Below are 23379 nucleotides of genomic sequence, written 5' to 3' on the forward strand. Positions count from 1 at the left end.
TGTTCACCTTGATTATTGAGGCCAAAGGTTAAATTGTCATCTCTCTCTGCAAAGCGTTTGTTTGCTTTTTATGCCTGTCTTGGTTCCTATAGGGTCAGGAATTTTTGATCTGTGGGTCCTCTCTTTCAGGTTATTGGCATCACATCCTCTGCTTCTCTCTCCCTGTCACTCGAGCATTCTTTCTGTGCTTACCTGAATCTTTGGGTTGGTCCCTCTCAGGTCAGGACTCCAGACAGAATTTTTACAATCATATATTCCTAAATTTCCCAGTAGTTCTCCCAGTCAATGAGGTCAATCTCATTGCCGTGGCAGGAAGAGTAGAGGAAAGGGCTACTGATACTTCTGTTAAGGGTGAGTATTTTCTGTATGCCTCTATACTCTGTTCTCTGTTTTGATGCCTCCTGCGTCCACCCCCGAAAAGGTTTACCCATTCCTTTTGCGGTGCCATTTCTTTCCCGGGTGCTGTTGGGACTCCCAACCTCCAGGTTCATAGAGAAAAGCCTCCTGTAAATGTTTTGTCGTCCTACGAGAGTTCCTGGGTACCTACTTAGCCGTGTTTTTTTCTCCTGATTTTGGGCTTACCTGCACCTGGATTTCCCTCCCCTGGGTGGGATCTCCTCCTCAGTTTCCGTGTGGCCTTGTGTTAAAGACAGGGAGAGGGACCCTAAGGGCGATGACCATCACTGTTCCCTATTAACTTTTCTACACACCACTTGCTTCAGTTCCAGGCATCTGCCGTCTTGGGAGGAGGATTCTGAAAGGTGAGGGATGCACACCTAATGCTCAAAACGTTTCATCCAGCTTCCTCTTTTTAATCTTTTGATAGCGTGCAGATTGGTAATGTGGCATGCCCCAATGCCACCAGGTACGACCATGGTAATTACAAATGGGACACGTTCATGCCCCAGCCAAATGCACAGCTTAGTGCCGTCCTTGCGACATTCAAAACTCTGTCAGTTTTACTCCAAATTTTCATTTTTAAACTTATCCGTTTTCTCCTTTTTATCATAATTCTTCAATCATTTATTTTAGAGTCCACGTGTGGAATATATGCCTTTTTTTCAAATGTCTTATATTTACTCTGTGCCCATCCGGACCTCTTGAATAAAGACGATCAATGCCTGGCTCATCTCAAGCAGTGTTTATTCCATAAAAACCCAATGCATTTCGGGCAACACAGCGCCCTTCTTCGGGGGTCACTAAAAATAATAAGACATTTGCCAATTAATCATCCATTGTCGAGTGTACATTAAAAAGAAGAGAAAGAAAAACTTCACACAGGTTATCATCAGATTATACATTTTTGTGCCCTGCTACCATTGCTACATTGTGATTCATGGTAATCATATATCCTTCTCATAGGCCGTGGTTAACTTTATCCGTGAGTCGTCCCACCCAATAATGTTCCGACCTCACTCGTCAACAGTGTACATTCATATCACTCCGTTACCCAAAACCGTCTTCCCCCGCTTTCTTCTACAACCCCTCTACGTGTTGCGACATATAAATCAATATTATTTTATGAAGCCTTACAAACCCTCCAACTCATAATGCTGCAAGACATTTTTTAAACATTGTCAAAAATTCCTACAAATGCTCCAACATTCTCAAACTTACACCCTCGTCTAGTGCGCACCTTCACTGCCTCTCCTGCTCTTAACCCTCAATCCGGTGCCCTCGTATTCCAAACCTAAAATTTAATTCCCTGTATTCTACCAAATATTATGTCTTGGGAGGAGGACCATCCTTTGCTCTTTGGTCATCATGCCCTCCCCTTTTCTGGTAGCTCTATAATCCCTGGGGGAACCTTGCTTAATTTGAGCCGATGGTTTCCGTGGTCGGCACCAGCACTTTATTGTCAACCCCAGCTCTTATGGCAGCCTGCCACATGGTGGCGATGCTTGTTTTATTTATTTGAGGAGCACAACAGCTGTTGTTTAATATTAAATGTACATTAAAATCACTAATACCCGACACCCAAAGCTATAAGATTTCTTGGGCGGCATGTGTTAGTAATTCTAATGCGCATTTAAAGTGGACCATGTTCACATGCATTAAGGCTTGCTAACATTGTCAAATGCATATAAAAGACTGCTGCTTACGACACCGTCGTCTCCTGTAAAATATACACCTGCAATACATAATCCTGGTATTGCATGCAAGAATGTACATGACAAATGCAATAATGTTTACTGAACTAACGGCCACATGCATCATTGTATGCTTTTGCGATTCCTTATTTGCGATTTTTAGGGAATCGCAAAATGGGATGCATGATTTTAATCGCATAATACTTGCGATTCGGTAAAAATTGCAATTTTTACCGAATCGCAAATATTATGCGAATTCTAATTTGCGATTTCACTATTCCCATTGATTCCTTTAGGCCAAAAGGCCCATAGAATTCAATGGGAAGGCATTGACATTTTGCGAATTTCAATTAGCGATTCGCAAAATGTTAATGTATTCCATGGGTGCAGGGGGGGGGTCCAAAGGACCCCCCCTTGCACCCCTGAAATGTATTTTAAAGTGCATGTCTCACACACACATGTCCTAAGGACATGTGTGTCTGTAACATGACAGTGTGTAAAATGCAATTTTGAGCATTTTAATACTTTTTCGCATATTACCACGAGGTACACCCTCGTGGTAATTTGCACCCCCTAATTGCGAATTCGCAATTTTAAAAGCAATCATGCATTGCTTTTAAGGAATCGCATATTTGCGATTCCTTAAAAGCAATCGCATTTTTGGAATTTGCTAAAAATAGCGATGTTGCCAAAAATGTTTGATGCATCCCAAAAACCTATTTAGGAATCACAAACGGCCGAATTTACCGATTCACACCGTTTGCACTTCCTAAATAGGTTGATGCATGTGGCCGTAAGTGTATAGTGTAGATAAAATGAAGTAAGAAAGACTGCAATTAAAATTAGTTAAAACAGAGTTTTCCAGAGGCAAAATTACTCAGTGATGATAACCAAAAAGTTTCTCTCTGGATGGGTGTAAACTTCAGTGAACCGTGTGTTAAACTTTCTGAGCTGTGAGTTGATGGTATAGGTGCCAAGCTTGCACAGTTATTCACTGTTTTTTTAGGCCCCCTAGTGATTCCTCAAGCCTATGGACTGATCGTTGTCACAAGTGCTTCTCTACACGACCCATCCTATGATCCAAGTCCCTGTTCCCATAGCAACGCTTCCTGAGCACAGTTCATGCACAGCATTCCATATCCAAACAGTTCACGCAGTTCACACCAAGCACCTTTACACTCAACGGAGTAAAGTTAAGCTGCAGTATATCTTGGCACTGTCTTTTTCGAAGAAGCAACAAGAGAATTAGGATTGCTTGAGCGACTGGTAATATTGGAGTCACTCCTGAAAACACTGTGGATGTGAAAAATGTGATCGCTCTGGACCCGGACCCTAAAGTTCATGCAAATTCTGTAATAACCTTGTACTCATTGACTCAAGTTATCTTAGCACATTGGAAACTTGTAAAATAGTATCTAGTGTATATATGAATGTATGTGGATAAGTGGAGTGCAACAATTCAGTTACTCATTTGGCGTTATACATGATGTATGATTGTCAGCTGCAATAATTAAATGTATGTCCTGTGTCCTGCTTAGATAATAATGAAAAATGCTTACTAAATCCTAAAGTTCTTCAGGCAAAAACTTGTTATTATTACACCTATAAAGGAACTTTGTTGCTTTCTGTGGCAGTGGTAAATCTTAACAACCTCAACAGGTAATTTATATATATTGTGAAATGACTATTTCTATGAAAAGAAATGAACAGTCAATACACAGTCATGGAAATAATGCACAGCACATTGTATTGCCCAAGCTGCAGCGGAAACACACGTGCAGTGACCGACTGCCAAGGGCTCCACTTCACTAATCTTATATTGGTGGCCACTCATAGAAATATATGTAAAGAGCTTCATCATGCATTTTCCTTCGGCTGCAAGGCCATCCTTATCAAGAATTTAAAAGCATCAGTTTCCAAGTCGAGCGTTTTGGCAGTAAAACTGTTAGTAGCTCCTTCGTTTTCAAGGCCCCAATCCAGCATTCCTGGGATAAAGCAGGCTTTACATGCCTGTCATTGCATTCTTTCAATAGTTGGACAGGGAGTGGAAACTTCTTCAGCCGAATGGGCTCTCCCGCGTTCGGCTCAGGCATCCTGATCATTGCAAACAAGTAATAGACATTTTACAAGTCTCTGCCTAAACTACTAATTGGAAAAGCAACTCCCCCAGCAGATTCAGGAATGAAGGATCAGTCTCAGAACGTTCAAACAAAGTTCAAGGGGTGATTCATTCATATTTCAACACACATCTTAATCATAAATAAACCCTGCGCACAAAAAAGAACAACATACTTTTGCAAGATGGACCCGATCAATCAATCAAACCGGACATATAAAGGGCGCCTAATCACCCGTCGATGTATCCAGGCGCTGAGAACCCTTCTGCTCAGAAAGTGTTAAGTTGAACGGCCCGGTCTTAAGTCCTTTTCTGAAGTCCAGCTGACAGGATTAGGTAGAGGTGGAGGAGGAGGTCGTTCCAGGACTTAAAAGGAGCGTCCTTCGCTGGTGCTTAGGTGGATGTAAAGGGTGTGAGTGAGGAAGAGGGAGGCAGAGAGAAGGTGTCAGGAGGGTTGATAAAAGTTCAGGCAGTGGTCGATGTATGCTGGTCCTAAGTAGTGTAGGGTTTTGTAGGTGTGAAGCAGCATCTTGAATTGACATCCAGTGGAGTTTCCTGAGGTGGGGGGTGATATCTTCTTAGGGAGGTCGACGATGAGTCTGCTTGCTGAGTTCTGTATGGTCTGCAGGGCCGGACTGGGAACCAAAACCGGCCCTGGCAAAGTGCTCGGCCGACACCCCCGGGGTGCCGCCGAGCTCTTTGCCAGGGCCGGTTTTCGGCCGATTTTGTTACAGGGCCGATTTTGCAGCTATGCTGCTAAAACGGCCCTGGAACAAAAATGGCCCCCAGGGGCTCCAAACTGGCCCCCCACCCGTGTGGCGCACCAGGGGATTGCCCGGTGCCCACTACGTCCAGTCCAGCCCTGATGGTCTGCAGTCTTTTCAGGAGGTGCAAGGTTTTTCTTACGTAGAGTGTGTTTATATAGTCCAGGGCTTAAGTGACGGTACATCTGGTGCTGACGAGGAGTCATTTGTGGATCTTATGGAGTCGTTTGGCGATCTTTCAGAGCATGCGAAGAGTGAGGAAGCATGCGGAGGAGACTGCGTTGATCTGGCTTTTCATGATGAGTTTGCTGTCCAGGATGATGCCACGGTTGCAGGAATAGTCTGTGGGAGTTGGTGAGTGTCCTAGTTTATAAGCCACCAGGAGTTGTCCCATGGAGCGGTGTTATTCCTAAAGATCAGTACTTTTGTTTTGTCCAAGTTGAGTTTTAGACAGTTGTTTTTCATCCAATTGGTGATGCTCGTCATGCACCTGCAGAGGATGGCAAACATGGGGAGCTAGGGGATGAGCTGGGTGTTCTCAGCATAGGATATGATGTTGAGTCCGTGGGATCTGACGATGTTGGCCGGGGGGTGGGGGGTCATGTAGGTGTTGAACAGTGTAGGACTGAGGGTTGAGCCTTGAGGGATGCCACAGATAATATTCTCAGGTTCCGAGGTAAAAAGGTTGTGAAGCCTCTTGATAAAGGTGTGGGGGTATATGGTGACGAGCGCTGCTGAGAGGTCAAGGAGGATCAGGACTGTCGTATTTCCCCAGTCGAGGTGGGTTCTTATGTTGTTGATGGCAGTGATAAGAGCTAAAAGTGTATATTGTTCAGAAATAAAAGGTTTTCATCTCCCAATGAGTGAACACTTGTGTACTGAAATGTGGAATTCACATACCAGCTGTAACAATTCTGTTGTTCTTAATAATTGAGGTGTGTCATTTACCAAACAAAGCATATCATAAGGTGATTTCCACAAATGAGAAATACTGCAGTTTGCTAAATTTGAATACAACTTATTCTTACTTTTGAGCAACCATCGAATCTCCATGGAAATCATTCTGTGTATTGGCCACAAAATGTTTGTTTTCTCACATGGAGGCAATTGAAACCTATACTAAAGTCAGAGAATACATTGCATCCCATTTTCTTGATTCTGACTTAGAATTTAACCTATAGAGTTAGAACAGAACTGTTTCATTAAGAAGACTTCTAGAACCACAGCATGTCTTCAGAGCTTGCAAAGCAGACTGCAAACCAACACCACCCTTAATGGTTCTTGTTTTCCAACATTCCAATGTTTCTTTGTTCACAGCTCTGGCTGTGAACAAAGGTTTCAGGGAGCCTGAGGGGATTTCAATTCTCTTGCCCTCCCTGAAGGCTTTGTTTTATTTGTTTAGCTTTATAGCCCTTCATAGCTGGGCTATACAGGCTACTAATGTCCCTCTCCCTTGTTAAAGGCCCGAGCCAAAATCCTGGAGAGGGCCTTCAATAGCCGGCGGGCTATACGGCTATATTATCTCAAATTTTAAAAGGACTATTGATACTTCTATATCACATTCTCATATTCGTGTGTTTCTTTTGTATGATGTCTTTTGGGTAAATGCTTTAGTTGTATGTGTGTTCAAGTCTCACTTAGACGTAATCAAATTATGTGGATCTATTTTAAACAAAGATTGGTAATGCCAATAGGCCTAGCTAATAATTAAAGTGCCTCTTGAGGCATTGGTGGGTTTAGGCACCCAATAAGCCTGCACAGATGCACTCTGTCACTCATTCTTGCACTCATGCACCCATTCATTCACTCACTAATTCTGAATATATCACCCACTTCCCCGACCACAATAAAACACACGCACACAAACTAAGCAAGCATACCCATGATAAATGAATCAATTTTAAAGTAGAAAAAAGAAAACATACTCCTACCTAAATATGGCGGGCAAATGCTTGTCATAAAGATTAAGATTATATATAAGAGCAGGCAGGCACCTGCCTTCCAATGGTATTGTACTGATTGTAGACTTTATTTTTAAAGTTCCAAATTGGCTGCTACTTGTAGAAGCAAAATTTGGCCATCTTGGTGCGGTAAAACAGTAATGCACAATACCATGCCAAAATGGCTGCTATCTTTGAATGATACAGTGCATAGTGTATACTTTTTGTAGATATCCAGGATCACCACATAATGCTTCTAAATATGGCTGTGTCAAGAATTGGATGCAGAAAACATCTCTTGAGTACCCTCAAGGTGAATCCTCTCTGCTGACATGCTGCCATCCTGTACAGGAATATATAGGCAAAAGGTGTCAAGTTTCTCTTTAAGAGGGTCCCAGTTAGGAGGAAAAGAACTGTGAGGAGTTAAAAAAAAACTACTTGGACAATTTTATAACTCTTGATTGGAAATGAAGATTGCACTGGTGTAATTAGCAAGGCACCAAAATCCTCCTGGCTTCAGAACGGAGCAAAAATGAAGGCAAATCCAAACCCAAATCCAAACCATATTGTGGAAGAACGATGAAAACTTCTAGAAGCAAAAATCAACCCCAAAAAATAGAAGCGAAAATACTGTGATGAGAATGAATGAAATGGATATCTCAAAAAGGAATTTAGACCACAGGTCAAAGTCTTCACTACATCCTAGATTGGGAACCTCACACATGCTCCTGATGGTGTATTAGAACCTACCTATCGTTTTCATCCAATAGACCTCTGTGGTTGCCTGAGAGGTAAAGAGGTTAGCAGTAAATGAAAGTATTTCAAGTTTGACCACACAATAAGGACCAGGTGTCGGTATCTAAAGTTAAGTGGGTTTATTATATATTAATAATCAATCCAGTGAATAAGCAGAATAAGAATGTATTATGAATGTGGAGCATTACAAGTATATTAATGCACCAATACAGGTTATGGCTTGACAATAAAAGGCCAATAAAGACTGCAGTCAGAATAATCCAGATATAAAAGAATACAATTCGGTGTTCCTCTGAGAAACTCCGCTCCTCCTTCCTAAAAATGAATAGTTCTAAAATAGTTTTACCTAAATATTAAATCTATGTCCAGAAGGATCATCAAGAATGGTCAGCTGCAAATTTAGAAGTGCAGGAAAGTGTCCCCATAGTGAGGATTTTAGTATCAATCCCCTAAAGGGAACAGGTTTTTAGCATATAGGGCAAGAATAGGACAAGCAGAGTGGTCTATACCTCTCAAAGTCCAAAGGGATCTGCTCTAAACTCTAACACTGCATACATTAATTAAAACACAGAGATACATCCTCATCACTTAGACCTCAAACCACCTCAAACACAATTATGTGGTAAATAAATTTACCTAATCATTTTTCCGTATAATTATCATTACAAGACAGCTCATTCAAATGAGAGGCAGAGTCCGTGGTATCTGAGTCATACGGGCTTTAATGGACAATGAACCTCGAGGTTGAATATCATGTTCCGTCACCACTAGGGTTCGGGAAGGGACAGTCAACGTTTTATGAACATTACACATTATATATAGTAAAGTAACATAATTGAATCCAATACAGTAGGCGTAACAGGTGAAAAGAGCGAGATAAGAACACATGTGCGTAAGAGGAGGCGTGAAAAAGAGGCGTACACAGGGGCGTGCACTGTACATGTCAGAGAAACGTCACAAGAATCGTCACATGTGGGTGGATGCATAGAGAAAGTTGCAGGATCAGCAGAAACCCTTAACCCGGATGCGCGCGCAACTAGCATGACGTGAAACTAGGGGCTTTGGCTTTAGCACTAGTGGAGGAGACTGGTGTCTGGAGTGTCAGGGCAACCTGTACCTATAGCATATCTGGTATCTTATGTTTGGGGGATGTAGTGTCTGAAGTAAAAGTCTCTCGGGCAGGGGCCATCCCATACTGAAAGCTAGTGCGTGCATACGTGTCTGGGTACAACGTGCGGAGCCATGGGCCTACCATGGTAACGGAGTCAGTAAATCACTTGCAAGGAAGACAGAAAAGGCCGGGCCCTTTGCTCTGCAGCCGGGAAGATGTTTACCTATTCACTAGACTGGAATGTGTTTTCGAGGAGGCTGAGCAGATAACTGTAGGTAAAACATGAATTTGGCAGACAGTCCAGGCCGAGCCGGGCACCGCTGCGCTGGCAGGAAGTAAGGCAGGGGTCAGGGATGCACACAGCCCTCGGAGACAGGAGAGATGAGGCAGAGAGGCCACATTTAAGGGCCTAGGTAGACTGGGCCAGGAAACATGGAGAAAAACGTGTATGAATTTCAGAAGTGCACCATGTAAAGACGTTGGCACGGCATGTTTAGAAACTGAATTATCGATCCATTCCAGGTGGATCGGGTAGAGGACATGTTAATGTTGGACGCAAATGTATTTGCGTCTTCATATTCGGTCATGGAGGGAAATTACATGTACTTTAAGCACGTACATGGAGACGTTGGGGTACACGTTAGGGGACATACTCGACCATAAAAATTTCAATTACCTCATTCCCTCCTTGTCCCCTACGTTCCCTTCAGGATATATCTATCTTCATGAGTCCATCTATCTGTTCATATAATATCGTCTGCTCGTCTCTTTTCATACGGGCACGAGAATGTGGACTCGGATTGGGAATACATGATGTGGCGCACAAGCCGCAAATCGCTGGCCCACATTGCAGACATAGACAACTGAATACTATGAGCAGTGCGATTCCTAGGAATGACAATAACTTCCATCCCCAGGCAGATACTACACTCCAGAACCAACCGGACCAAGTCCAGGAGCCTGGATTCTGGTGTATCAGGTGAGCTATTTCATGAAGCCGAGTTATGGCTTTATACACGGATGGCGCGTTATTTGGAATAAATACGCAACAACTGGATCCGATGACTCTACAAGCCCCGCCCCTATCGGCCAGGATGACGTCAAGGACAAGGCGGTTCTGAAGAACAACAAGTCTCATAGCAGACTGCTCTTCTGTTAAGTTACCTAGGGCAGAAGTAGTTTCGTTCACTACTGCTTCAAGGATTCTGGTCAATTTGCGTATAAGCTTACTATTGGAGACAGTGCCTAAGTAAGGGAAGAATCCTTTATTGAAGTCTGTGTATTGTTCCCATGTGGTTTCAGTCTGATCGACAATTGGGAGATCTCTCTTCTGTCTAACGTGAGTGAGGCGGGAATTTCTGTGATAATCGGATGGGGCTAGAAAAACAGGTGGCAGTAGGAATGCAATACAACAAGTACCATCCCAGTCTGGAGGTAAGCGTATATAGGCAGTCTGAACACAAATGAAATAGGAATGTCGGGAAGCTCTGAAAGTGGACTTGCCTTTATCACTGAATTCGACAACAGTATCACAATCACTGTGTCCTAGATGTACTGAACCATTCTTTCTGACGCATAATTCACCTTTTACTGGTAAAACTGTAACAGACGGCAAGTCCGAATTAGTCTCAGACTGCACGTTCAGGATCATGAGGTTAAGTGTAAAATTACCTAATCCATACACTTCATTTTCTAGATCGGTCCCTGTCCTCTGGGGAAGACCTTCCTGGTCTGGGAAACATACTCTATTCATGACTGTATTCAGGTTCCCCCATATCCAATCACCTTGGGAAACCTGGGACTTACTATCTAGGGAAGACATTAAAGTAAACCATGCACCACACGAACCATTATGTGTGAACGGGTAAGGAAAGAGGGGCAGAGCTCCCTTGTAGTTCTGATAGGGAGGGAGTCGGCCACATATCCAGCAATTAGTGGCATTGCTGGTCTGGTGAGAATGGTGTAACATACGGATGAATGTATTGTTGCGCATCGCTAAACGATAGGAAAGCTCATGTGGGGGCAGTTCACTAAACGTGTGCTCTGCAGTGTCATTAGAAAAAGAATGTGCAATAGGAAAGAACATATGTAACATCCAACTCGTGCAGATAATCGTAAGACTCAGAAAAAACATAATAAGCAATGTCAGAATACAACGACTTCGGAGATTTTTACAATATTTCTGTTTCTTGATCTCCTGTCTATTTCTCTCTCTAGTGGGGTCTATCTTATACATGTCAGGAACCTGTCTAACCGCTTCACCCAGGAGGGGACTTAAACAATTAAACTGTCAGACTTACTAGACCTCAACTTCATATGGTACTCCTGTTGCGGAGTTTTCTCTAGCAGGGGGAGTTTAGTCTCTGGAAGTGGGCAGTCCTTAAGGGGAGAGGCTGGCAATAGTCCGTGAATTTTTTTAACATGGCTCGAATGGAGCCATCCTTTTCTCCCCTCCACCTTAACTGCAGTCCTTGTAGATAACAAAACCAACTTCGGCTGCTTCCATCTGGGTTCCAGCGGACTCTTCCTGTCGAAGTTCCTTACGAGGATCAGGTCTCCCGGGCGGACTTCATGTGGCTTTACTTGGGTGTTGTCCGGAAAGGCAGCCGCGACCTGTGAACGACAAGATTGTAGTGCAGACATCAATGCAGCCAAGTAATCTGTCAGCATAGAACTTTCAACATCTGTGATCTCACGGGGCATAGGCGTCCCCCACATATTAGGAGGCCTTCCAAAGACCACCTCATACGGGGATAGCCCTGTCCTAGAATGAGCTACCATTCGCATGTAAAAGAGTCCAACTGGCAAGGCAACTATCCAATCTACACCTTTCTCGGCACATATTTTGGCTAGGCGAGTTTTCAGGGTCTGATTATGTCTCTCTACGAGACCTGCGGCTTCAGGATGTCGGACACAATGGAACTTCCACTGGTAACCTAACAGGAGTGACACCTGCTTCATGAGCTCGGACGAGAATGGCTGTCCATTATCAGAGTACACGACACGGGGCAAACCGTACCGCGGGAAAAACACACGTACCAACTGTTTGGCAGTGGTTGCAGCAGTGTAATCGGGGACTGGATATGCTTCTGTCCATTGGGAAAGAGCACATACGACTACAAGGACATACTTAAATCCTCGACATCTGTCCATCTGGATATAATCCATCTGGAGGACTTCAAAAGGATGGTCAGGAGGATGAAATCCACCCTGTTCCACGGGGACACCTTTTCCTGGATTGAACTGACAACAGATCATGCAAGTACGCACTTTCTGTTTTGCGGCTGCTCGTAAATGTTTGTTGTACCAGAGATTCTGTAAACTGTCTAACATGGCTTTCTCTCCTAAGTGTGCTGGACTATGTGCTGTATTAATTATGACTTGAACCATAGAGTCGGGGAGGAACCATGTGGCTCGTCCCTTCGTCATCCATCCCTGATCTGTTCGGATCCCTCCTTGTTCAGTCCATTTCTTAATTTCGTCTGGTGTGGCATGTGTCTGTATGTCGAGTACATCTAGAATGGGATCCTTAACTGTTAGGCAATGTGTCATTGTAGTCGAATCAATCTTTGTCATGTTAGTCGGAATATCTGTCTGAGCTGTGAATTTGGCTGTACGATCTGCCAGGTCGTTACCCTGGGAAATAGTGTCGGTGACTTTAGTATGTGCTTTGCACTTCATGATGGCTATGGCTGTAGGCAAGTGTATTGCTTCTAACAGAGCTTGAATGAGGGGACCATGCTGGATCTTGGTACCGTGAGAAGTTAAGAAACCTCTCTCTTCCCAAAGAACTCCGAAGTCGTGAACGACTCCGAATGCATACTGTGAATCTGTGTATATGTTAACTTTCTTGTTCTTGGCTATTATACAGGCTTGGGTCAGAGCAATGAGCTCTGCAGCTTGAGCAGATAGTGTGTCAATACGGTGTGTTTCTATGACTTCAGTTTCAGTGGTCACTGCATAGGCGGCCACTAACTCCCCTGTACTTGTTCTCATACATGAACCATCCACGTAAAGTGTCAGGTCTGGGTTGGTCAATGCAATGTCTGTCAAGTCTTGTCGGGGCTTCGTCACTGTATTGATGACTTCAACACAGTCATGGGGTGCTGGATCTGGAGTACCCGAGGGTAACAATGTGGCAGGATTGAGTATGTTGCAGCGTCTGATTTCTATGTGTGGCTGGAACAGTGTCAATTCATTTTTTTTTTTTGTAAATATCTTTTTATTGCAGCTATGATGGATAAATACACAGTACAATTTATGCCATTCCCCTTGATGCTCAGTGTGAGTTCCGCTCCCACTCCCCGGTATCACACAGCCATTCAGCTCGCACCCCGGAGGTCGAGCGGCAGAGTCGTAGGTACCTAGGAAACTGCGTTAGAACATTCTGTGCATGGCTACAGCCAACAAGTGGATGGGAAACGGCAACGCTGCTTTTCGGACCTAACACTCCCTCTCCTCTGTCCCAAGTCCAGTGGAGGCCAAGAGTTCCTGTGCAACTCCCTTGAACATATCCCCCTCCCCTTCCCCTAAACCCCCTCAACTTTTCCTACCCCGCCATCCCCGTCCAGGATTCCCCCCCCCAACTTTCCCTGCCCCCTACCCAGCCCCCCCACCCCCCCAGGCGTGCCAGAGTATCACCTAATTGAACTCTCAACCTTGTCACCAAGATCAGACCCGAAGCATGGTACCAGGATCCGTCTGCAATCATCCGTAAAACATCTCGATGGAACGCAAGGGCAGTGCAATAGCCGAGCGGGTCTATGCCGCCCCCCCGTCAGGCGGGCGTCCCTCTGGAGCCGGGCTATGTACCGGGGATTCCTCCTCCTCCTCGTCCAGGAGCGTGAGATCTAGGACCAGCCCCTCCCACGCCCTGGCCCTCTCCAGTGCCAAGTCATTGTCTATCCTGAGCGCAGCTCGCAGGCGAAGCTCACCCTCACATCTAGCCCATTTAAGCAGTTCAGCCTTCCAGCGCTCTACTACGGGGCCCCGGGACGCCTTCCACTGGGACGTAATGGCCCGCTTCGCCAGGAGAAGCCCCAAGTCCAGGAACTTGCTAGTGACTTTGTTCTTTGATGTGTGTGGGAACCAATGTAGTATGCAATGTGCCATGGTGAGTTGCAGGTCCCTCTCCGTCACCTCCCTCAGGATCTCCACCACCTCCCCCCAGAAGGGCCCCAGCTCGGGACAGGACCAGAACATGTGTCGGAAATCTGCGGGATCCGCCGGGCAGCGCGGGCAGGATGCTGGGTGAGCCGGGAAGTACTTATGTAGTTTATCAGGGGTCAGATACGCCCTATGTAGGACATAAAAGTGCACCAGCTGGAACCTTGCGTTCCGCGTGCCGTTCCGGGCCCCCTCCAGTATACCATTCCAGGCCTCTTCGGGGATCTCAGTCGCCAGGTCGGCCTCCCATTTCGTCTTCAGGGTCAGCAGCGGAGCGGTGGATTCCGAGACCATGCGTCGAGTCAGGCACGTGACCGCTTTGACCGTCCCCGCCATCATTACGACGTACTGACATCCCAGGGACAATGGTGGCTCCGAAATGCCCGCCCCCCAGTGTTTGCGGATCGCCGCCGTTAAAGCCGCATGAAGAAGGAAGTCCCCACCCGCCAGTTCGAAGCGGTCCTGCAGGAGGTCGAAGGGCAACATCACTCCATTTTCGTACAGGTCGCCTATGGATGACAGCCCCTGCTGGTCCCAACCGCTCAGCCCGCGCCACGAGCCTCCATGCGGAAGCGCCCCGCAGAGTCTAAGCGGGATCTCTGGTGCGTAAGGAACCGCAACACCGCATCTCCGGCGATATCTGTTCCAGCATTTCCGGGCCGTCGCAAACTCCTGGGTGAGGTGGAAGTCCCCCATCGGCAGTCCCAGGACAATCCGGGACAACACCTGGACCGGACCCGCCGGTTCTCCTGCTCCATCCTCCCCCCTCCTGGCCCGAGCCACCCACTGTGTCAGCCATTGCAGCTGCGCCGCTAAGTAGTAGAGCTCGTAGTCCGGCACCGCTAGACCTCCTTCCGCCCTAGGGCGGAGAAGCGTGGCATGGGCCACCCTGCGTCTTCCCGACCCCCACAGGAAGCCGATGACCATCGATCGCAGCCGCCGAAAGTAGCTCGCCGGGATCCAGATCGGGAGGGTCCCGAAGAAGTAAAGCAGCCGCGGGAGGGTTACCATCTTGAGCAACGCCACCCTGCCCATAAGTGACAGTGGGAGCGTGCCCCAAAAGTCGAAATTCTCTCTAGTGTGCCGTATCGCCGTACCGATATTGCCCTCAAGGATATCGGCTCTGTCATGGAAGATCGAGGTGCCAAGGTATCGCAGGCTCCTCTCTTCCCAGGTCACTCCCTCTGTAGTTTGCGGGCATGCCCTCCGTGGGCGGGCCGGGAATAGGTGGGACTTCTCCCAGTTCACTCGGAGGCCCGAGATTCTGCCCAGCGATTGCAGGAGGGCCTTAGCTCCTCGCAGGGAGTCCGTCGAATCCGCCAGGAACATTAGCAGATCATCTGCGTATAGTGCGATGTGGTGGTCTTGACCATAGACGTCCAGGCCCCGATACGCCTGCCCCAGCCGGGCCCGAGCCGCCAGCGGCTCGACGGCCAAGGCAAACAGCAGGGGGGAAAGAGGGCAACCCTGACGGGTGCCCCTGCCCACTCCGCACATCTCAGAGATGATCCTCCCCGTCCTGACCCGTGCCGTCGCGTTCGTATAGAGCAGCCTCGTCCAATCTACGAAGCCTTCGCCCAGGCCCAGCGCTCGCAACACATGGAAGAGATACGGCCATTCCAGGCTGTCGAAGGCCTTCTCCATGTCGACAGCAAACACCACTGCCTCATCCCCGTCGTAAGTGTCGGCCTCTAGTATGTGCAGGAGTCGCCGCACGTTAAGCGCTGTGTTGCGGGCCGGGATGAAGCCCGATTGGTCCGCATGTACCAGCATGGGCATGTGAGGGAGCAAACGCGTCGCCAAGATCTTGCTCAGAATCTTATAGTCCAGGTTGAGCATGGACAGCGGGCGATACGCCGACCTGTCCCATGGTTGCTTACCCGGCTTCAGTAGGGGGACTATCAGCGCCTCTCTCGTGGACGCCGGGAGGCAGCCTAGCCGCCTCGACTCGTTGTAAACCCACGTCAGCCGGGGCGCTAGGAGATCCGTGTAGGTGAGGTAGAATTCCGTCGGGAATCCGTCGGTGCCCGGCGTCTTATTTCTTGCCATGCTTTTGATGGCAACCCGTACCTCCCTCTCCTCAATCTTGTCCCCAAGTCGCTTTGCGATCCCCTCCTCCAGCTCCGGTAGGTCAAGACCCTCCAGAAAGGCCCTAAACTCCTCCGCCGACGGTAGGACCCTGCTGCGGTAGAGCTCTGTGTAGTAGTCATAAAACAATGCGTTAATTCCCTGTTGATCGAACCTCGCCGCCCCCGCCTGGTCTCGGAGCTCAAGAATGACCGAGCTTCGACGGGACGGGTTGGCCAGCCAGGCCAGGAGAGCCCCCGATTTGTCGCGTTCCGAGTGCGCTCGCGTGAGGAAGGCCTTGTAGTCAAAGCATCGGAGACGCTCCACTGTCGCCGCCACCGCCTCTCGCGCCCCTAGCAGGGCCTCGTGAGTGTCCGGCCGCTCAGGTCTCGCCCTCTCTAGTCTCCGCAGGGTCTCGTCCTCTCTCTCGATGTCTTCCAGTAGCGTTCTCCGCACTCCCGAAGCCGTTGCAATGCACTGGCCCCGAAGTACCGACTTGAAGGCGTCCCATTCCGTCGCGGCCGATCCCGCCGTACCCGCGTTCTCCTGGAAATATGCCTCAATGCCCGTGGCAATCGTGGCACGGAAGAGCTGATCGTCCAGCGCCTCAGGGCGGAGCTTCCAAGCCGGGATCTTCGGGCGGAGCTGCGACCAGCGCAGCCGCATGAGGAGCGGGTTGTGGTCCGAGATCGAGCGCGTGAGATACTCACTGTGGCACACCTCCGCGTGCACGTCCTGCGAGCATAGTAAGGCGTCGATGCGGACATGTAGTTCGTGGAGAGCGGAGAAGAAGGAGTAGTCCCTGTCCGACGGATGGTTAGCCCTCCAGGAGTCAACCAGTCCCCACCGGCGCTGCCAGGCCGAGCGCGCGAGTGCAAGTTTACCAGCTGGTGCATTCGGAAGGGGAGGGTGGGATCTATCCAGGTTAACGTCTGCCACGCTGTTAAAGTCGCCGCCCAGGAGCAAGGGTTCCACCAGAAACTGAGCTAGTTTATTGGACAGTTGTGCGAGGAATGCAGGTTGGTCCAGATTTGGGGCGTATATGCAACCCAGGTTAAGGTCCCTCCCGTCCAGCTTGCCGCGCACCATTATGTACCTCCCCTCTGGGTCAATCACCTGTTGTGTGCATTGGTAGGGAATCCCCGCCCGCACCCAGATGGCCACCCCCCTAGCATAAGCGGAGTAGCCGGTGTGAAAGACCTGCCCCCTCCAGCGCCGCTGCAGTGCCCTCCCTTCTTTGTCCAGCAGATGGGTTTCCTGAAGGAAGGCAATGTGTATGCCCCGCCTGACCAGGTATGAGTGGATCCTATGACGCCTGTGCATCGAGTGCATCCCCCTTACGTTCCATGTGAGACATCTATAGCCTAAGTCGGATCCCATGGCGAAGTCTGCCAAGCCCCATCCACTCCATTCACTCTCCCGGCAACCCCCCCAGCACGCCTAGGTCCCCCCCCCCGTCCCCCCCCAACCTGCACAATCAAACTACCCCAACTCCCACACCCCCGGACAGACAACCAACGTGGAAACCCCATCCAAACTCAAGAATCAAAAAGCGTATCACTACATAGTAGGGCTGGAGTGGCAGCGATACCGGCTCCAGACAGGTCCGAAGCCCCCCGCCCCCGCCCCACTACCCCTAACAACAATCAGGAGAGGCCCCCCGACTCACCCCGTCCCCCACGGTGCCAGTGCGAAGTCCCGGGGGGGGGCATCCGCATCCCACTGCAGAGCGTCCAGAAGCGGTCCCCCCCCCCCCCCAACCTACATGTCCCATTATCTTACTTGTGCGGCCAAGGTCTCACGCTCCTCCTCAGCCAAGGATACCTTCCGCTGTCTGGGGTGTCACCACCGGCAGGTCCGTCTCAGAATGTTCGTGCCCACTGCTGGAGCCAGGGCTGAGAGTGCTGTCCTTCGACTGCTCAGATGCGCTGCTGGAGGGGCTGGCGTCCCCCTGGCTGATGGCCGCCACCGCTTGCACCGCCTTGGCTCGCTCCTGCTGCCAGCCCGTTGGGGAGCCAGATCGTCGCGTCGGTGTCCCTTCGGCGGAGTGTCTCCTGGGGGGGGTCTGCGGCGTGGGGCCCGCGCCCGGTTCCCCTCTCGCGTCCAGCCAACTCCAAGCTTCCTGCGGCGTCAGGAAAAAGTGAGTGCGATCCCCATCGACCACCCGCAGCCGCGCCGGGAACAGCATAGCATAGGGCAGGTGCAGTGATCTCAATTTTCGTTTGAGCGCCAGGAAGGAGGCGCGCTGCTTCTGTACATCTCTGGTGAAGTCCGGAAAGACCATGACCCTGCTGTTCTCTATTCTCAGGTCCGGGATTTCCCTCACCCTCCGCAGTATATGGTCTCTGTCTCTGAAGTGCAGCAGCCGCAGCACAATCGGGCGCGGAGGCACCCCCGGTTTGGGGGGACGCGCAGGGACCCTGTGTGCGCGCTCAATGGCAAAGAACGGCGAGAGTCCCTCCGGGGCCACCTCGGATCGTAGCCAGCCCTCCAGGTAGGTGACCGCATCCCGCCCTTCTGCGTTCTCGGGGACCCCCACCAGGCGGAGGTTATTGCGCCGAGAGCGTCCTTCACTGTCCTCTGCTCGGAGCTCCAGGACCCGCACCTTCTGGGCCATTACCGCCAATGACGTTTTGAGCTCCGCCACGTCCCCTGGCAAGGTTTTCAGGGCCACCTCCGAAGTCGTCACCCGCTCCTTCAGTTTCCTGTGGTCGTCCTTCAACAGGCTTAGGTCCGACCCGATGGTGTCCATGCGCTTCTCAAGAGCCTCCCGCGACGCCACAATCGCCTGCATTATGTCCCCCAGAGAGGGATCCCGTGGGCGGGTCGAGCACCCGGCCCCTTCCCCCGGCGGGTCGTCCTCGGCGAGGTGCCCCGGGTCATCCCGCCTCAGGGCCTCGAAGCCTTTCTTCCTGCTGTTGCCCCGCACCATCCTGCCGGTCGGTGATCGTCAAGTGCCCCTGCGGTGGCCACCGATGCTCTCCCTCACTCCGTCCTTGGTCCGCCTCCGGTCCGCCGTGCCTTCCGACCACTGGGCCTGCGTCTCGTGGGGTCCAGTTCAAGGGCCAGTCTCCGCCGGCGTCGTGTGGCACCAGTGCCCCTGGTCCGGGCACCTAGAAGGCTAAGGCAGGGTAGGCACCGATGAGAACCTGGTCCGCTGTGCTCGGATGCCCCCGGTCAGGCAGACACCTCTTTCCGCCCGGAGCTTCAGGGATTCATGGGGGTGGGGAGTCAGCACCCTGTCTCCTGTTCCCCTCTTCGCCCCCCGTGTGCGCGTGCTGCCAATCCACAGTGGCACAGGCCCCCTGGCAAGGCCGTCGCCGGGATATCAGGACAGGTGCCCCTCGTAGGTCCAGGCCTCCACTCGGCCCCTACAGCCCCACAGACAGTCACCCAGCTCAGGTAGGCGCCTCGTGACAGGGGGGGGAAGGGCAGTCAGTCTCTCAAACTCCGCGCCCCCCAACGCCACCACCAGGGGGTCGGGTCGTTCGTTGTGCGCTGGTCCAGCGGTCCGCGCAGCACCAGGAGCTCTGTCGCCGGCCGCCAACGCGGTCACTCGGTCTCCGCCGGCGCCATCTTAGGGTCAGGCAAGGTCGCCGACTCCCGTCCGTCAGCGTCGCCCGCGAGTGTGCCAGCCAGGTCCCCTCACCTTTGTCCGGTCTCCGGGGCCGTCCGCCGGCCAGCGGTCAGTCGTCACCGCGTCAGGGGGTCCTTCCTCGCCTCCTGGAACCAGCCGCCAGGCACTTCAGGTCAGGACGGCGGCCGCCATTTTGGGCGCTCTCCTCTCCGGGAGCCGCGCTCGAATCCGTAAGTCCAGGGGGGGTGTACACAGGGGCCCCCAGTCCACCAAACTCACCCTGCGCGCCCCCGTTGCCCTCCTATGTACTTTTGGGGGGTCTGGGTGCGAGCCGGGGTTCAGGATATGCGGTGGTGCGAGGCGGGCACGGAGGAGCTCCGGAGTCCCGCTTCCACCTACATCGGCGCCTTAGCCACGCCCCCCTGGAACAGTGTCAATTCATAACCTGTCAGTCGTGCTATGGTCAAGTGTTGAGTCTGAGTACGGTTCAGAAGGACTTCCACAGAATGTGGAACTTGTACTGTCAGAAGATGTCCTAACACTATTGAATCGCTTTGTCTGATAGCTAGAGCTGTTGCTGCAACTGATTTCAAGCACGCAGGCAAAGCCTGGGCTACAGGATCCAATGTACTAGAAAAATAAGCACAAGGCTTGTGATGTCCTGCTTGATCTTGTGTGAGAACGGACAACGCTGTGCCATCGCGTTCAGTGACAAAAAGTGTAAAAGGTTTGCTGTAACATGGTGTCGCTAAAACTGGTGCTTGGCATAAGGCTTTCTTCAAGTCATTAAAAGCTTGTGTATGTTCCTGAGTCCAGGGGAGGACAGTCGAAGTCGCTGCCTCCTGTGTTGTCAACTGTATGAGGGGCTTGGCTAGAAATGCATACTGGGGAATCCATTGTCTGCAGTACGAAGTGAGGCCAATAAAAGCCCGTACTTCCTTTTGTGTCTTGGGTTGTGGCAGATGTGCAATTAACTGGATACGATCTGGTGTCAACTGTCTACCCCTCTTGGACAGCAAGTGCCCAAGGTATACCACTTGCTGGGCACAGAATTGGAGCTTCGAAGGGGATACTTTGTGCCCCTTTTCGGCAAGGAAATACAAGACTGTCAGTGACGCGCGCTCGCAGTCACGTTCGGTCCGTGCTGTGATCAGTAGATCATCGACATACTGTAGTAGAGCAGTGTCAGTAGGCATGTGAATACAGTCTAGTTGTCTTTTCAATGCTTGGCTGTAAATACTAGGACTTTCCGTGAACCCTTGAGGTGCACGTGCAAATTTAAAGCTTCGGCCATTTAAACAGAATCCGAATAAGTATTGGCTATCAGGATGAATAGGGACGCTAAAGAAGGCGTTCTTGAGATCAATTACAGTAAAGAACGCTGCTTCGGAATCAATGGCAGTCAATAGGAATGAAATGTCTGGGACCACTGGGTACTGTGGTACTATGCATTTGTTCAGCTCTCGAAGATCGATCACCAAACGATAAACTGGAGGTGCATTTGGGTCAGTTCGTTTAAGAATCGGAATGATTGGAGAATTACATACATTGGAGTCAGTTTCTATGACTACTCCTTGGGCTATGAGTTCATCAATAATCTTCAGTAAGGCTGCTACAGCCTCGGGGGGCAATTTGTATTGTCGGATTCGGGGCAGTACAACACCTTGCTTGAGTGTGACACGATAGGGAGTAATATGCATACAACCTACATCAGTTGGACCTTGCGCCCATAAATGCTGTGGAACATCTTTCAATCTGACATCAAAATCTCTCAACACATAATGGCCTTTGAAATCACGAAGGAACAATCTCACTCCTTCCGGGGAACAACATATAACAGCTCCTAGAGCTTTCAGTGTTTTAATACCCAGTAAGTTTTCAGGACACGATTTTGTAAGCAATAAATCGGTAGTACGGGACAACGGACCAACTGCAAGGGGAACTGGCTGTGATACTTCGTTAACAATAGGCTTTCCTGAAAAACCAAGGGAAACATTCTGTGAGCCTGAGAGGGGTGCCCCTGGGACCTCGTCATGACTGATGGTAGTTCTGCTCGCCCCCGTGTCAATCAAAAATTTTCTGTCTTTCCCTAACACCTGACTATGTACATAGGGACCATCTTGATCTACAGTAACCTCGATAAGGGGCAAGCCAACCTCCCTCTCTAGGCTGTTTCATGTGTACTGCTGATAATCTGGATACTCGGACTGTGCATACTGATACATTTGTTGTGTGACGTGTTGTGTTGCGGCAATGGGTTGAGGTTGGGGCATAGCTACTGTCTGTTGCTGTGCATGTTGTGGAGGAGGTTGCAGATTCTGTTGAATATTCTGTTGAACATATTCTGGTCTAGGCTGACGTGGTCTTTCTTTCGTTTTGCCTGTAGCAATATTGTGTCTGAGAACGGCACAATCACTTATAAAATGACCTGGCTGCTTGCAATAATTGCAATTGCCTTTAACAGGACCTGTAGGATGACTAATCTGTGTGTTCTGAGTGTTACCCCTCTTCTGACCATCTGCTGGAACAGACTGGGCAACTAGTACTTTCATTTTAGTGTCTTTCATGCGTCTCTGTTCATGATCGTGTTCCTCTCTGATTCTATTCTGGTGGTACTGTAACATTTGGGAAGGCGTATTAGCTTGCCATGTACTTTCGACTTTCAATACTCTGTTCTTAACCTGGGGTAAGGAATTCTCTACTAATTTGGTCACAAAAAGATGTGGGAATGACTCGCTACTTGTTTTCAGGCCACTATTAATAATAAAACATTTCTCGAATCTTGAATAAAAATCACTAGTGTCTTCGTCTTGTTTCTGTTTGCAGGCTGAGATTGCATCCCAATCTTCCTTTTTAACTGTCAATAATCTAGGCAAAACCTGTACTAATAATCCTGGTAACGCTTTAGTTTTGTCCCCAAGACCTAAACCTGGGGTACGTCCCTTTTCTTCGTCTTCTAATTCGGCCCAAATAATCTTTTTATCTCCCACCTCCCATTCCTTTTCTTTCAGTTTTTCGTAAATCCCTGCTGGCAACAATACTTTTAGCATTTTGAGAATGTCTGAATATGTATAATCGCCCATAAGTAACATGTCTTTTAATTCACGGTGGAAACCTGCAGGATCTTTATCGTGACAAGGTACAATTTTCTTCATTTCTAATAATTCCATTTTAGTCAAAGGAGTGTATACGAATACGCGTTCAAGCGTATCATCTGGCTTCCGGATTGGATGTACTTCTCGTAAGGGGTTCTGTCTGTCTAGGTGATATGGTTGTCTTACTGGGGGTGGAACTGAAACAAGACGTGGAGTCAGGAAAGTTCTGTATTTGTGACGTTGTTCTAGAATGATGTCAATTAAATCAGTACCTAGACCTCTCCATCTTCTCAGGAGTAAGTCTTGCAATAGATTATACAATGGACCTGGATCAGATTGTTGGTTTTCATACTGTGTAATGAGATGTTGGGTCATGTATATACCAGCTAGTCGCTGTTCTTCTGGAGTAAGACTTAAAAACGTTTGCACTACTAAATCATCTTTATATATACTGTCATCCCCGGCCCATTGGACTGCGGACCGGGCTAGTTCCTGATCACGTAAGGTAGTGAGTTCATGATAACCTATTCTTTCTTTCAGGATTTTATCAGTAACTTGGAAAATATGTTCAAGGGAACATTGCTCTGGTATCGGGGAAAGGTAACGTTTCTTGCTTTCTGGACGAATGGGTCTGTCGAAAGGTCTATCAAGAGAATACTGTTTAGGGAGTTTCACTCTACCTACGTATGCTATTCTA

The sequence above is a fragment of the Lissotriton vulgaris genome, chromosome 6, assembly GCF_964263255.1.
Source record: "Lissotriton vulgaris chromosome 6, aLisVul1.2, whole genome shotgun sequence".
NCBI classification, from domain to species: domain Eukaryota; kingdom Metazoa; phylum Chordata; class Amphibia; order Caudata; family Salamandridae; genus Lissotriton; species Lissotriton vulgaris.